This window comes from Cygnus olor, chromosome 5 (assembly GCF_009769625.2).
Source record: "Cygnus olor isolate bCygOlo1 chromosome 5, bCygOlo1.pri.v2, whole genome shotgun sequence".
Lineage (NCBI taxonomy): Eukaryota > Metazoa > Chordata > Aves > Anseriformes > Anatidae > Cygnus > Cygnus olor.
In genome coordinates, this window is record NC_049173.1 from 48,019,101 (window position 1) to 48,032,876 (window position 13,776).

Below are 13,776 nucleotides of genomic sequence, written 5' to 3' on the forward strand. Positions count from 1 at the left end.
TTCTCTCTTTTTTTATTCTGTGTGTATATTATAGTTCTCATTCATATTTATGTTGTATCTTACAAGTGGCAGAAAACTGCTGTTAAACTTCATAATATCACTGCAAATATCCAAGATTTCTGCCCTGTCTGGTAGACCTCCTTGCCTCACTTACAAATTTCTCATTTTGTCTATTCTCAGAAAACAGAGCTTCCCCTTCAACATAAGCATTTGAAAAGAGAGAAGTCCTGAACTGGATGATCCCTTAGAGCTCAAGAGGGGCATCTCCAGTGCTATCTACAGGGGAAACAGAAATGTCGCAGGGTTCCAGGTGCTGCCCCACCTTTGCCATGCATAATTTTACTGCAAACATAAGCAGCCAGTGCCAGTAAATATCTCTCACTCTAACGTGGCATGGGACCAACACTGGAAATGAACTTGCCCCATCCTCAGCACAGGCAGTTCTGGTATGAGCTTAGTAGAGATGGAAGGCGCTTGAAGCAATCAGTGGTGACTTAGGAGCACCATGGGAGAAAGTCAGCCCACCACAAGCAAATTTGTCTGCTGTCTAGATGTACTAATGAAACACTATAAAAGCAGATGAAAAAAACAAAGAGAGAATTGGAAGTTATATATTCAGATTTTCAGCATTTATTTTAAATCATGTTTCAGTCCACTATTCGATATTCAGTTTTGTTATTTGTTTTCTGATAATTAAAAGAAAAAAAATCATTTCTCTTTTGGTCTATATATTGAATCATGCAAGGCATGGTTTATACAGAATAGCCCCACTCCATTTTCTGGTAAAAGAAGACAAAGGTCAGCATTTTGCAGGCCTAAATCCTAAGTGCTGCAAGTTTCTGACACCAGGTAAACTGAAAAAAACTCTGCAATAACTTAACTTCTTTTCTTTTTGAATGTATGAATGTCTGGTGCTGGAAGGGCGCTGGAAGGTATCTAGAGCCATTGATAAGAAAGGCATTTGAGGATACTTAGCATTATCCAGGAAATAGTCAGCGTCTTCCAAAATTCAGTGTCTTGGCAGGCAGGAGCAGAGATGTAGATATTTTAACATTAAAAAAAAAAAAAAAAAAAAAAAAAAAAAAAAGGTGAAGGATTCATCCTACTTCTAGGTAGCATTTTAAAGCTAGCATGGTTAAGGCATGCCCAGTGCTGTTGCCAGCAGCTTGCAAACTGTTTACTTTTGACTTTCTTCTGTATGAAGGACCAGATCAGTGTTGTGGGTGCCATTTAGCATGAGTGTAGAGCAAGCTTCAGGCTTGTGCCTCAAGTGGTTTCACCACCAGACCATTTGTATTTTGAACAAACTCTCCCATAGTTCAGCTCATGTAAATTGCACTGCAGTTCCTGATATCACTTGATGATCTGTTCTTCCATTTGTAATTCTGATATCTGAACTTTTTGGAACATAATCACACAGAATTAAGCTATTTGAAGCAATGAGTGTAGTCAAAGCCCATGAAATAAAACCAGGAGCATATATAAAATAAAAGTATTTATGATATGAGTATATAAATTATGAATTTTTTGAATCTTACAAAAATTTTAGCAGCCCCCTGGCCAGAATTCCAAAACTGGTGATGAGGTGAGAGACAGGTGAGAAATAAGAATTTTTCAAGTCAGAGATATTTTTCTGTTTGTGGTTCATGTCATTTTATTTGAAAAAAAATCTATGATTCATCTCCCCCAAAAGACATAAATGTATGTACGCATGTACATACATCACAGTGGTATGTGTGTGTATGAAAAGTATATATATATATATATGTAATATATAGAAAAGTTATAGAGAAAACCTTATGGAAGAAAAAACTATTTGTATGACTGATGAGTCTAGTACTAAATTCTATAATGGCTTGGGGCATTCAGATAGAGTAAATCATAAATAACAATAAATCTGTTTTTGTTGGAACTTTAAAACAACTTTGTTATTTTCTCTTCTATGTTGCTTTGAAAATTATGGTATGTTTTCACTGATCTGCCTTCAACAGGGTTTAGTTTCCATTTATGTGATGCAATTTACACTCCATTAATTTGAACTTTACCGGTAGAATAAAAAGACACCCAGAAAAACAGAGTGTGATATTCTGGCATTTTATTCTGTCTGTAGTGAAGTACAGGCTTCATTTCAATTCCAAGGACTGAGCTTGTAGAAATAGTATGTGTATAGATAGAACTAAAGATAATATTAAACCTGCATTTATAAAACAGAAGTTTTCTGCACATATAAACCCACATTTGCATGTGTAATATAAGTTGATTCTTGCTTCTGTAATATCTTGCCAGTGTAAGCATGCAAGACATAGGTCAGTTGTTAAAGTGATGCATACATATAACTTGCAAATTCCATTTGATCTATTGTCTACAAACGTGTGAATCTCAATTAACAGCAGCACACAAGTTCATATCGTGAGATGGAGAAGCAAACTATGATAATAAAATACCTCTTTCTTCATCATTCTTAAATTCCCAGAAGTCTGAGGCAGTTTTGAACCTTGCTATAAAAACAAAGCATTTTAATGGGTATTCATATATTTGCAATGACATTCCTATTCCCCTTGTCAGGAAGATGTTGACCCATTCTTTTTTATATATTGTTAGTACACTGAAGTTGTATAGACTTACAGCATTTTTAGAGAGACTATAGACTAAGCATGCCCTAACAGTAGAATAAAAAGTGGTTTATTTGTATTTTGCAATTTATGATAAAATTTTCACGTGCAACACCTGGCCCGTTGCCGATCCAAGTGCAGCCATGGTACTGCTGTGAACGCTACTGGTGCTGAGGTCAGTAAACGTACCCTGTTGCCTAGAAAAGAGACAGTTGTTTCTTGCTGCTGCATAATATGCAGGACATACACTTGGCAACTGAGAGAATTAAGTTGATTCTGCTGTAGTAAAGGATTGGTGGAGACTCAAATTTCCCATTAGATAGAAAAGCATCGTACTGTAGTTGAGATACTTCATTTTGAATGACTAGTGAAATAATATGGTGGCTAGGCAGTAAGTCCTATCACACAGGCACTCGTCTGGAAAAATCCACTGTATTCTTACTAGGAGACCCTCTGCCATTAAGCTGCTATCTGACCCTGTATGTGAAGTGACAATAATGGTACTTAATGGCCTTCGTGGGTTGCTTGTTTATTTATTACAGCAGTGTACATTACCATAATGGATTAACAAGCCTATTTCCTTTTACTTTTTAGTTTTTATCAGTGAAATACAGTCAGTCATCCAACAATTTGCTTCTTTGGCATACCCTCCACTTGCTATAATGAGGAATAAACCAAGAGTATATCTCAAGAAATATATGGTTAGAAACAATGCTTTTATGTTTTCCATATTTTGTTATTTTTGCCTCAAATCATAGTTCAGTTCAGTGTGATCTGACATGGCTGAAATACTGAACCCCCACTCCTCCAAAGCAGTGTTTATTATAGAAACCCACAAACTTAACCTAACCTAGAGCAGCTTTTCCAACAGTGATATAATTACAGTAGTTATTGTTGCAATAAACCAGATGTTCCTGAACTGGAATGAAAGCACTTCCCCCTGCCCCCTGCATTACATTTGTTATATTGCCTCTTTTCAAGTTTCACATCAGCTGTTCAGAAAGCTTTTCCTTGGTTGAGTGTCATTTACAGATTCTTGCTGCATGAGTCTTTTAGCTTAAAAGAATGAAACACTAGCAAATTTTGAATTTTCTTTGCTTTCCTTAAAACCTCAAACATGACAGTTATCAATGTCACTCATTCTTGCCCAGGGTCAAAGACATTTTTTGTCCTTTAGGATACTTTTACTTGGTTAAAAAAAACACTGAAAAAACTACTTAGTTTTCAGATTGAATGAGTACATTGTTCTCTACAAAAAAGAAATGTTCCCCTCCTCCAAATCAATGAAGTTCAGGCAGACTTCAGTGAAGAGATAATTTTACCCCACCATTTTGAGTAACATGCTTGTTAGGCGATAGGGGTAGCTTTGTAGAACAGCATCTTTTTAACTGCTGTATCAGCTGTGGTTACAACTGTGAACCATGAACAACCATTCAAGGCAAATAAAGAGCCCATATTTAAAATCTCATCAGAAGATCATAGTTAATCCTACACTAGACCATTAATTATCTATCATTATTTAAATGTTACACTTTCTATATTTTTAACAGTGCATTAGTCAACATATTTTTAATATTTTCCAGCCTAATCAAGTCCTAACTGCAAAGAATATTTTGCCAAGAAATAAGTGGACTGTGTTTAAACTACTAGGGCCTTAGATACGAAAGTCGTTGTATATATTTTACTATATGTGCAAGAAAACCTGTCTAAGAGCAATGAATACGAAAAGTCAAGGAGAACAGTTAGCAGATTACTTTATTACACTTACTGTGCCATATAATAATACAATAAAGAAACATAAACCGGTCTTCAGGTTTTGATAAGTTACAGATAAGTTCTCATGAAAATACAGGAACGGTAAGAATGAAGTATCTTATCAGCTATCTGAACGTGCCGTGGCAATCCTGGAAGAAACCTTTGTAATGTTCAGTTATACGTGCTACTCATTTTTCTGTTCATTAGTGGTAACCTATTAGTCAACCCATCCCTGTGGTAACTGTACTGTAACGAGGGAGACAAACCAGGGATGAATTCACCCATGAAGTGGTCTACTAAATTTTCACTTAGTAAAATGTAAATGTTTCTTATAGAAGGAATTTACATGACTCTGAAACACTGTCCAATTTTTCACTGATGTGGTAGGGGATGCAGACATTGTTGGCCTGATTTTATAAAAATCTTTGAAAACAGTCCATAAAATATCTGAGGAAACCCAAGAGGCACCCACACGTTTGGAAGCAGATTATAAGACAGCTCTGCTGCGCAGCCACAGTCATCTCTCTGTGTTCAAAAGAAACTGTATCAATTTCACATTTTTTGCCTTCCTAATGAGAATGTGTCAGAGCTGAAATAAATAAATAAGTAGGATCCCTGTCCAGGGAGCCTTGATGTCCTTCCCATCGTGGAGACCGGGAGGCCCCTGTGCTTCCTCCCTTGGCCGTGACATGCCCAGTGAATATTTCCACCACCCACACTTCATTCATTCTTAACTCTCCTCACCCACTCATCGTTACAGCTGTGCAAAGCATCCATTACAAACCCTGAAGCCATGTGAAACCTACCTTCTTAACTTTGTTATGTGCTTCACACAGCTGGGATTGGTTGGGCTTTGGGTAAATTACCTTTTGAGACCACGTTTTCATGCAAATTTGGGCCCAGGCTAAAATGGATGATTTATGAGTTGCATATTCTGAAAATCACTGAGAGAGTTTCATATCACTGCATCATGCTTCACTGTGTAGATCTCTGTCATATTCATGGTAATCAAAAAAGATATGTATATAGGACACTGCGAAAGGGAATAATGTCCCAGACGTGCTCTGTGCATTACAAACAGTTCCTGGCCTGAAAGACCTGAGAAAAAAATGAGCTCTTTTTAACTCTTTAACACTTTATTGATTCAAAGTGTAACTAACTCATAAATTTTTATTACATTCCTTTGTTTAGCACATACACATGTCAACAGCGTTTCAATTAGATACGAACTTGTGCAAATAGTTGCCGTAACTATGCTCTCAGACAGGAAGTAGAAGGAAACCCAAACTACAAAATTCAGATTTGGAGCTAGATTTTCTATTGTCAAAATGAGAGATTTATTTGGTTGGTGATAAAGGTCTGAATTTGCAAAATATACAAAAGTAAAAAAAAAAAAAAAGCGATTCAAAGGACAGGATTCAATGTAAGAGGCTCTGTGACTTCTTAGTCAGACAGTATTAAAGAAACTAACAGTGAATTTCACATTTTATTTTTTAAGGGAAGCTCATACTATTTAAGGCAGGAACACCAAACAAATCACTTAACATCTCAGTTTGTAACAAGAGAACTTCCTTCATTTTGGTTTGTGACATGACAACTTTTTATCTGTAAAACAATCTTTTCTCTTTTTTTGTAGTGAATGAATCCATGCAGAAGATCATGAACACATTGCCAAATCATATTTGCGAAACACCGCTTCCTGCTGATACCCAAATATTAATGTAAGTGAAATCCATATGAACTGCTGTAGTGTGTGGTGAATATAGCATTGTAAAGAGGTGATTTCAGTTATTTTTTTAAAATCCTTGAATGTGGACATTTATCAAAGTGCCTTCAAGATAAGTGGAAAAAAGGCTTGAGGCAATTTGTATAAATCCTGAAAATGGCTTGAGCTGGAATTACCCTGGACTTAAGGTCATACTGAGAGAAGTATCGAGACATGGGATGCAGCTGAGCAAATGTAGATATGTACAGTGTACGCAGTTATAACTGAATGAGTCACCATAGCATAAGGCACTATCAGGCCTCAATTCACATTATCCTTGATATGTAAGATAGGTAAGATGAACCACAGCCTAGAGGTGCCTCTTTCTTCCCATCAGCTACAAGGTGGATGAGAGCGAACAGCTGATGAGTAGCTCTCTACCTCCACGTTAGGTGAGGTGAGTGCCGCTCTCAGTGTCTGCCAAACAGGGCTGAGTGCCCTCCCCACTGCAAAATTTGGTGGAGGAGGAAGGAAGTCACTCAGTGCTGCAGAGGTCAGCGCTCTAGCCTGTGCCACTGCACACAGAATTCTTCCCTTGGTCAAGAATCACTAAATAAAAACAGTATGTAAAAGATCAGCAGGAAACATTAACAGTAAGTGACAAGAGGTATTCTGCGAAGAAATGAGCCGCAAGAGTAAAATAGAAGCAGGCTAGTACTGCAACATCAGAACCCCAAAGTGTACTTACAATGGTCTTTAATCACCACCTTCACCATGTCCATTTGTTACTTGTACTTGTTGAAACATTGCATTCGCCTTTTACTTAGGGCCTGGTTTTGTTGAAGTGCTGAGCATCCTCATCTCACATCAACATCAACACATTGTAGACTTATACCCAGGGAGAGATAAAATATGGCACGTAATGTTTCATATCACGTATGTGTGGATAGCTGTGAATCAAGGAAACAATTGCTTTTAAATAAATGATGTGAGAATAGAAAAGTGATAACATAATGCATGATTTGAGAGCAAAAGCCCAGCTCCTTTGAATTCATTTCAATAGCAGTAAAGAGTGGTGCCACTAGCAGTGCTGTTCTGAGGAGTCCATTGGTATTTCCACTGTATATTATTGATTGCTGGGGTTGGTATCTGTCATTGCGAGTCATGGTGAGCTGCAATTTAGTGTGGAAAAAAAAAAAAAAAGAATGTTTAAATAGCTGAAATGATGAAAATCCTCTCTCCTCCTCTCTCTGCATCACAAACAAATAAAATACAATTTTGAAATTTTATGATATATTTGCCAAACCTCATATCATAAACACCTTCCTTTTAAATGAATGGGTAGTAAACAAGATGAACAAGATAAGCTAGCTTAATATTTAAAAGATTTGCTCAACACAAATCCTTTCCTTTTCACAAGGGCTTTTGTTACAAAATGAGAAATACATTACAAGCCTCATTTAACCATAATATTATAAAAAAAAAAAAGAAAAAAAAAAAACCCTACTGGCAATTTGTAATGAATGCTCAAGTAAATGTATTTGTTCATCTATCTGTCCCAAATAGAAGTGTCATAAAAAACATTAGAACTGAAATTTACTCCCACTGAAGTCTTCAATAGCATTTCCATTGGCTGGAGGAGGACTTGGTTCCTGGGAAGTTCAGTTCAAAGATGATTATCTTTCTATCAGCAAGTCTAGGAGCGTGGACTCCATGGCCTTCCACATGAACGCTAAAGGAAATAAAGTGCTATAAATCCCTGTTTCTGCAATGATAAGTATTCTGGCCCCAGTTTAAGTATATAGAAATAAATTACAGTTATATGAGTTTTCAAATCCTACAAAATCTCTGGGTTACCACATCTGCTATCCTACGAAAGGTGTATCTTCCAAGGCTCTTGTTAAAACTGTGACTTAAAAAGCAGTCCAGGGCCCATTTCAGTGTTTGTTATCAGATGGCTCAACTACTTAAGTTACACTTCCTGGCTAAAGAAGGTCCCAGACTCTTTGTTTTGGCTATATATAGATTTTGCCAAATTCACTGTTCATAATCCAGAAATAAAGACTGGTTTATCTGGGAATTTTCAAATAAATTGGATAAGATTGTGACTCAATTAATATAAAAGTAGACCTGTAAGGGCTTCCCAAAGTTGATTTTAGTTTGGCCTGGTAAATAACCAGTTTTTCAAAACTGTCTGGTGGCTAAAGGTAGTTGCAAAGTATTTTGGTCATGCATGTCAAGCATATAGGTCAGAAGTAAGCAGATTTCTTCCTGGTTCTTCATCCTTTCTTGTGTGTTTTATTCACAACTTTTCATTACTTGAGATGACTATGGTTTTGTACAGCTTTGAATGGTACTCTACACATGGCTGCACACTTTTGAGCCACTACTAAGTGAAATTCAGCACATCGTAAGTTGTTCGGCTTGGAGAACAGGAGAGTTAGCTAGTGGGGGGAATCAGGTGTCCCTGCTGACATGCTCTCCGTTCACAAGACACTTGAACCCTGCTGTCCTGAGCACATGAGGACTCATGTAATCAGAGAAATATTTCTTGTTCTCATTCCCAGAATCTTTTCAGCAAACATCAGGACTGAAATCCCCCTCTCCAGGCTCCTCCCAGAGCTGTGCGCCACAACTCCTGCAGACTGCCTACCTCTCCTTCAGGTCTGCTTCTGAGCTCTCTCTGCTTTTGCGTCTACTCTCTCTTTTCTACATACAACCCTGCCCAAAACAAACTCACCAAGGCTCCCCACCCAGATCTTTTGAATTCCTAGGCAACCTTGCATTTGCCTTTGTTTTGGGCAGAAACGTGTGCTGAACTGTCTTTTACAACTGAGAAGAGAAGGGCGGTGGTTAAGCCTACCATTTTCAACAAGGCTTAACCCAGCCTATAACAAAACCCTCAGTAAGGATGTAACCACTTCACAACTGTGTATGTGTGTGTGTGTGTGGTATGTGGAAAGGAATTTGCAGAAGAAATGGCCATCCTTCCCCAAACTTCCAGCTGGACAGGAGCCACAATCAGGATGAGGACAGTTTAGTTCATTTGACAGTTGCACACAGGAAAGATGCATAGTTCTTAGCAGCTTATTTCTGTTGGGACTAGAGATACTGGTGCCCTTATGGTTTCTACTTCAGACATCAATGCACTCTGCAGCTTTTCTGTTCCGAGCTGATTCAATCTGAGCACCAGTGTGGAAGCCAAGGAGGCCACACTAGATGTGAAGCTTGTGTACTCAGTGATGCAGGTCTTCAAGGCTGGAACCAGCCTCCACCTGACCAGCTTGGAGGGTGCGGAAGAGCCTTTCCTGGTCTGCACTTGTCTGAGTTCACAAGCCAATCTGTATTGGCAAGCCTTTGCCTTCCTGAGACCATGAGATTTGGCATGGTTGGATTATCTATGGAGGTCTCTCTGCTGATGCTTTGCTGTAAAAAACTCATTTATACTCTGCTCACAGATGCATAAAATATTGCTTATTGAACTTGTGTGTGTCATGTATGTCAATACCCAATAATGCTAATGTTGATCTTAATAAGACAGCGTTTTGTAACCTGAGTAGGCTTGTGCGTGATGTGTTCAGTGGTGGCAGAAGGAGTTCTCCAAAGCAATGTAGTCAGTTGTTAGCAGCAGACAAGTTGTGTGAAGGAAGGGAGTGGTTAGGAGGCGCTCCATAACCTGGCATTTTCTTACAGACAGAGTTTAAGTTAAGGTGGGTTATCACACGTAGGCAACCCTAATCCCTTTTAAATGAAGGTTCTGTTTATAGAATATCAAGATCAGGATTATAAATCCCGGAACAAATCACCAGGTATAATTAAAAGGAATAATGCCAGTTATATTTTCCAGTCATTCTCAGTACTTTAAACTTGGTCTCTGTACTCCTTGGACTTCTCACAGGTAAGCAGAGATAGTATCTCTGTGATCTAATAGTAACCCGTTTACTATAGTTCCTTTGTACCATACATATGTGTAAATACATACCAGTGTTACACATTGTATATGGCATAACAAACTAGTTAATTCTTTCAGTTTTGCATTGCTATGTTCAACAGTGCTTCAGAAGTATTTCCAAAGAAATTTCCAACCTTATTTACCTTTTGTAGATAAATTCACTTTGCCTTTTTCATACTGTTTTTTGTGGTCATTTTCTAGCAGTCATCTTCAGTTCTCCAATGAGAAATTCACAGGAATAGAGAGGTTTCTTGACATGTCATGGAATATTAAAAAAAAAAAAAAAATCTACTTAACCTTTATCACATAACTTTGCAACAAAAAATCTGATTCTGAGAGATAATGTACTTCCATCAAGGAAAGACAACTAAACAAAATGAAGTGCCACATGAACTAATCTTCCTATTGAAGAGGTAGCACTCCATTTTAAATTGAATACTTGTTAATGACTCCTTATAAGTAACTTTAAAAATAACTAAATTAACTTTAAAAAGAAAATGTTTACTGACAAGAAAAACAGAAAAAGGTGTTATGTTTTAGCAGTGTTAACTAGAATATATGTATTCTATCAGTACAGCCAATTACAGTAGTCAGTACAGTCAGTGGTAGTTAACTAGCAGATATTTGGTATAGTTAAAACAGTGGCTTGTAACACAACATACATAAAGCACAGTAAATAGTGAGATTAGTACAGAAGCATCCAATTACAGAGGTTTATCAATTGCAGTAAAGCTGCATATAACTTTGCTTTGAGAAACACACCAGGCTGGAAAGAGGATAATTATACTTTGCAGGTAAAGAGCAATTTCCTGAAAAGAATCCAATTTATATTAAAAAATTGGGCTACATTTTTTTGTTTTGATTTTCCACTGAGGGTGTAGGGAAAAAAGAATACAGACTTGTTTTTTTCCTCATTATTTGGTGGTCCTTCCTTGAAACTTTCCAAACCAAAGCCATTTCTCACATCTGATTGGAACACAGATCTTTAAGACATTCAAGTAATTCAAATCAGATGTAAAAATCTAAGCTACACTATATGAAATTCAAGAACGATATAGTTCTGACAGGGTTAGACAAGTCTGCAGTATGGCACCTCTTTTAATCAATAACAGTCTCAGTTTCAGTTTATCTGTAAATATAATACTATAATTAAAAATGATCTACTGCATTAATTATTTCAATACCCAGTGTAGCAAATTACCAGATTAGTGACACTTTACATCTAAAATATTATTAGCAATTTCTTATCACTTTATGTGGCAATATGGTCTGTATCAGCTTATAGTTCCAATGAAAAATATTGAAGATCACTAATATCAATAAGCACTTCCTTATCTCAGCCATTTGTAACTGCTTGTATTGACTTTCATTACATTCTGGCAGTTCTGCTTATACCCAAATGGTAGTCATTAATTTCCACTAACTAAGGCACAACTATACATAATTTAAATTGTTTCCAATAAATGTTCAATTAATGTCTGTTATCTGCATTTAATTTCCATTGATTCCAGAAAGCTACTGTTGAGCTTAATTGCCACCATAATGAAAACAGTTTACCGTAAGTGTCATTGGGTCTCCAGTAATACCACTGGACAGCTCAAGGGACAGATTTCTCTCTTACTGTCAAGCATTAGGGAGCAGGGCTACACAGAGATTGCAGTGCAAATCAATGGCTAAAAACCCAAACAGCTGCAGCTGAAGTTGACCAAAGAACAGTATTTACCTCAGCAACAAATGCATGCTTTTCTAGGATACCATTCCAGATGGCCAGAAAATATTCTAGAGGCTTTCTTAGGCTTAGTATGTGAAAATAAAAGGGAATTACAATAGACTTTTGAAAGAAACATCGCATTCTGGCTTGAAGTGTGTTCCACTTGGGTTAAAATATTATATCTGACAAAGAGTTCTAGACCAACAGAAAAATCAGAGCAACTTGTTTAATCCTCCCCCCCCCCCCCCCCCCCATTTTATTACAATTTTATCCATGCAAATACTTTGGCTGGCCGAGGACTGTAAACAAAACAAAACAAAACCCTTATTTGTAGGACTGTTTCAAATATTTTTGGATAATATATAGGTTCATAGCAACACCTTCAAGTAACTCATTGAGATTGGATCATTTTAACATATTGTTGGGTATTTTACATAAAAATCAGTTACATTTAGACTCTCAGAAACTGCCAATTCATGAGAAAAAAAGCAATGGCTTAAGAGTGATGATCTTGTCTAATGTTCCTTTAGAAGAGAAAAACAAAAGAATCAACTTGCTGAAAATCAAATGTTACTACATTTTCAGAATGACATTTTCAATTTAGCATTGCAAATATTTTTTTTCTTATTTTCTGTACTATTTCAAATTGAGATCTAAATGAAATATTTAGCTTTTATTCAAACAAATCACTTGACTGACCAACACTATTTTATTCATAATCATGCTTTGTAATCGCTTTCTGGATTCTTTTATTGCTTTCATTAGGACTGGAAGTAAAACTCACCCCTAAGACATTCCCTGAGATGAAAAATCTGTCTCTCAATGAGCTTCAGTTAATTAGAATATTTTTTCATTATCTTCACTTTCTGAATATGTTCAAAGTCTTATCCAAAGTAGAGTTTATTAAAATAGACCAGTCTTAAATGACTAAAAGCAGAGCTTTACTGTCAAGAAATTTGTCTCAGAAGGGAAGAATTGCTGCCTTCTAGCTATGAATACTGTTAAGGTCTGTCCTGCCAGTCAAAATGGACCTCCTGTACAAAAGTTGCCACACATCCCACATTTTAGTATGGTCAAATCTCGTCTGCTATGAAATGACAGTAGAGTATGTGTTTCCCTATGTTTTTATTACAGCCTACTGTTCTTTAACAGTTCTGCGTTTCTTTAGAAAATATAGCGCACACAGGCTGGAGAGGCACAAATTACCATTAGATCTAGGACTAGATCTAGGATCCCAAAATTTGAAGACAATCCTGGTAGCTATTTATAGTGAACTGTTATTGTATTGTAGTGAATGTTCATCACTTATCACCAATTTCTCAGCACAGGAAAATGTGTGACTATCTCCACTGTCCCATTTCTGCCCTCTTGTATCTATGCTGCTCACCACAGAAACAGGGATCTTGTTGTAGGCTTGACAATCCTAATGTCCTGTAGACCTGAAATCTGTAGTGTCAGGACATTCTTGAGAGAGAGTGAAATCCAGAGAGAAAACACAGATTTTTCTGGCTTGCAACAGTTGTAACATGGCTAATACACAATCAGGATATGCTCCCCCACATAGCAGGCACCACAGGGCACCCAGTCCATCCAGTCCGTGCAACACCATGGACCTCCTAATTCCACAAGTTCATCTCAGGCAAGAGCATGAGCTGCCACAGCATTAGGTACAGGGTGGTGCTTGGGGGTGAGGGAAATTCCAAAACAAATTCCTGCCCATCTTTCCAGTTTATGAGAGGGAGTTCTTGGGGTGGAGTAAATTAAACAAAGGAAATAGCATTAACAAATCAGTGCAATTTTTCTGTATATCCCTTTTTCTGGTAAAAGAAAAGGTGACCTCTTTTGGATCTTACTGTGAAGTTTGGAGCATAAAAGGAAGGACAGGTTTTAAAGACTGAAAATTCTGTTGTGTAAAATACCTTAACACCAGTATTTTGTGGGGAAAAAAAATGTAAACTCAAACAGATGTCTTACCAAATGGCTAAAACCAAAGCTTCAGGGCCTCAACACATTTTACCCTGAAACTACATGGCAACTGGAA

General features: G+C 37.2%; 2 long non-coding RNA genes across 3 annotated transcripts in view; one reads left to right on the plus strand and one right to left on the minus strand.

Annotated features, from left to right (window-relative positions):
* The window catches only part of LOC121070894, a 255,648-nt gene extending 249,560 nt beyond the window's left edge, over nucleotides 1–6,088 (plus strand). The window contains exon 11 of the long non-coding RNA XR_005820282.1: nucleotides 6,004–6,088. This is a non-coding gene — a long non-coding RNA (uncharacterized LOC121070894). The remainder of the gene's footprint in view (nucleotides 1–6,003) is intronic.
* The window catches only part of LOC121070893, a 31,166-nt gene continuing 21,739 nt past the window's right edge, over nucleotides 4,350–13,776 (minus strand). The window contains exons 2-3 of one of the 2 annotated variants that reach the window (XR_005820280.1): nucleotides 10,168–10,274; nucleotides 4,350–7,244 (exon numbers count right to left, since the gene is read on the minus strand). This is a non-coding gene — a long non-coding RNA (uncharacterized LOC121070893). The remainder of the gene's footprint in view (nucleotides 7,245–10,167; nucleotides 10,275–13,776) is intronic. The other variant, XR_005820281.1, reaches the window with a different exon arrangement.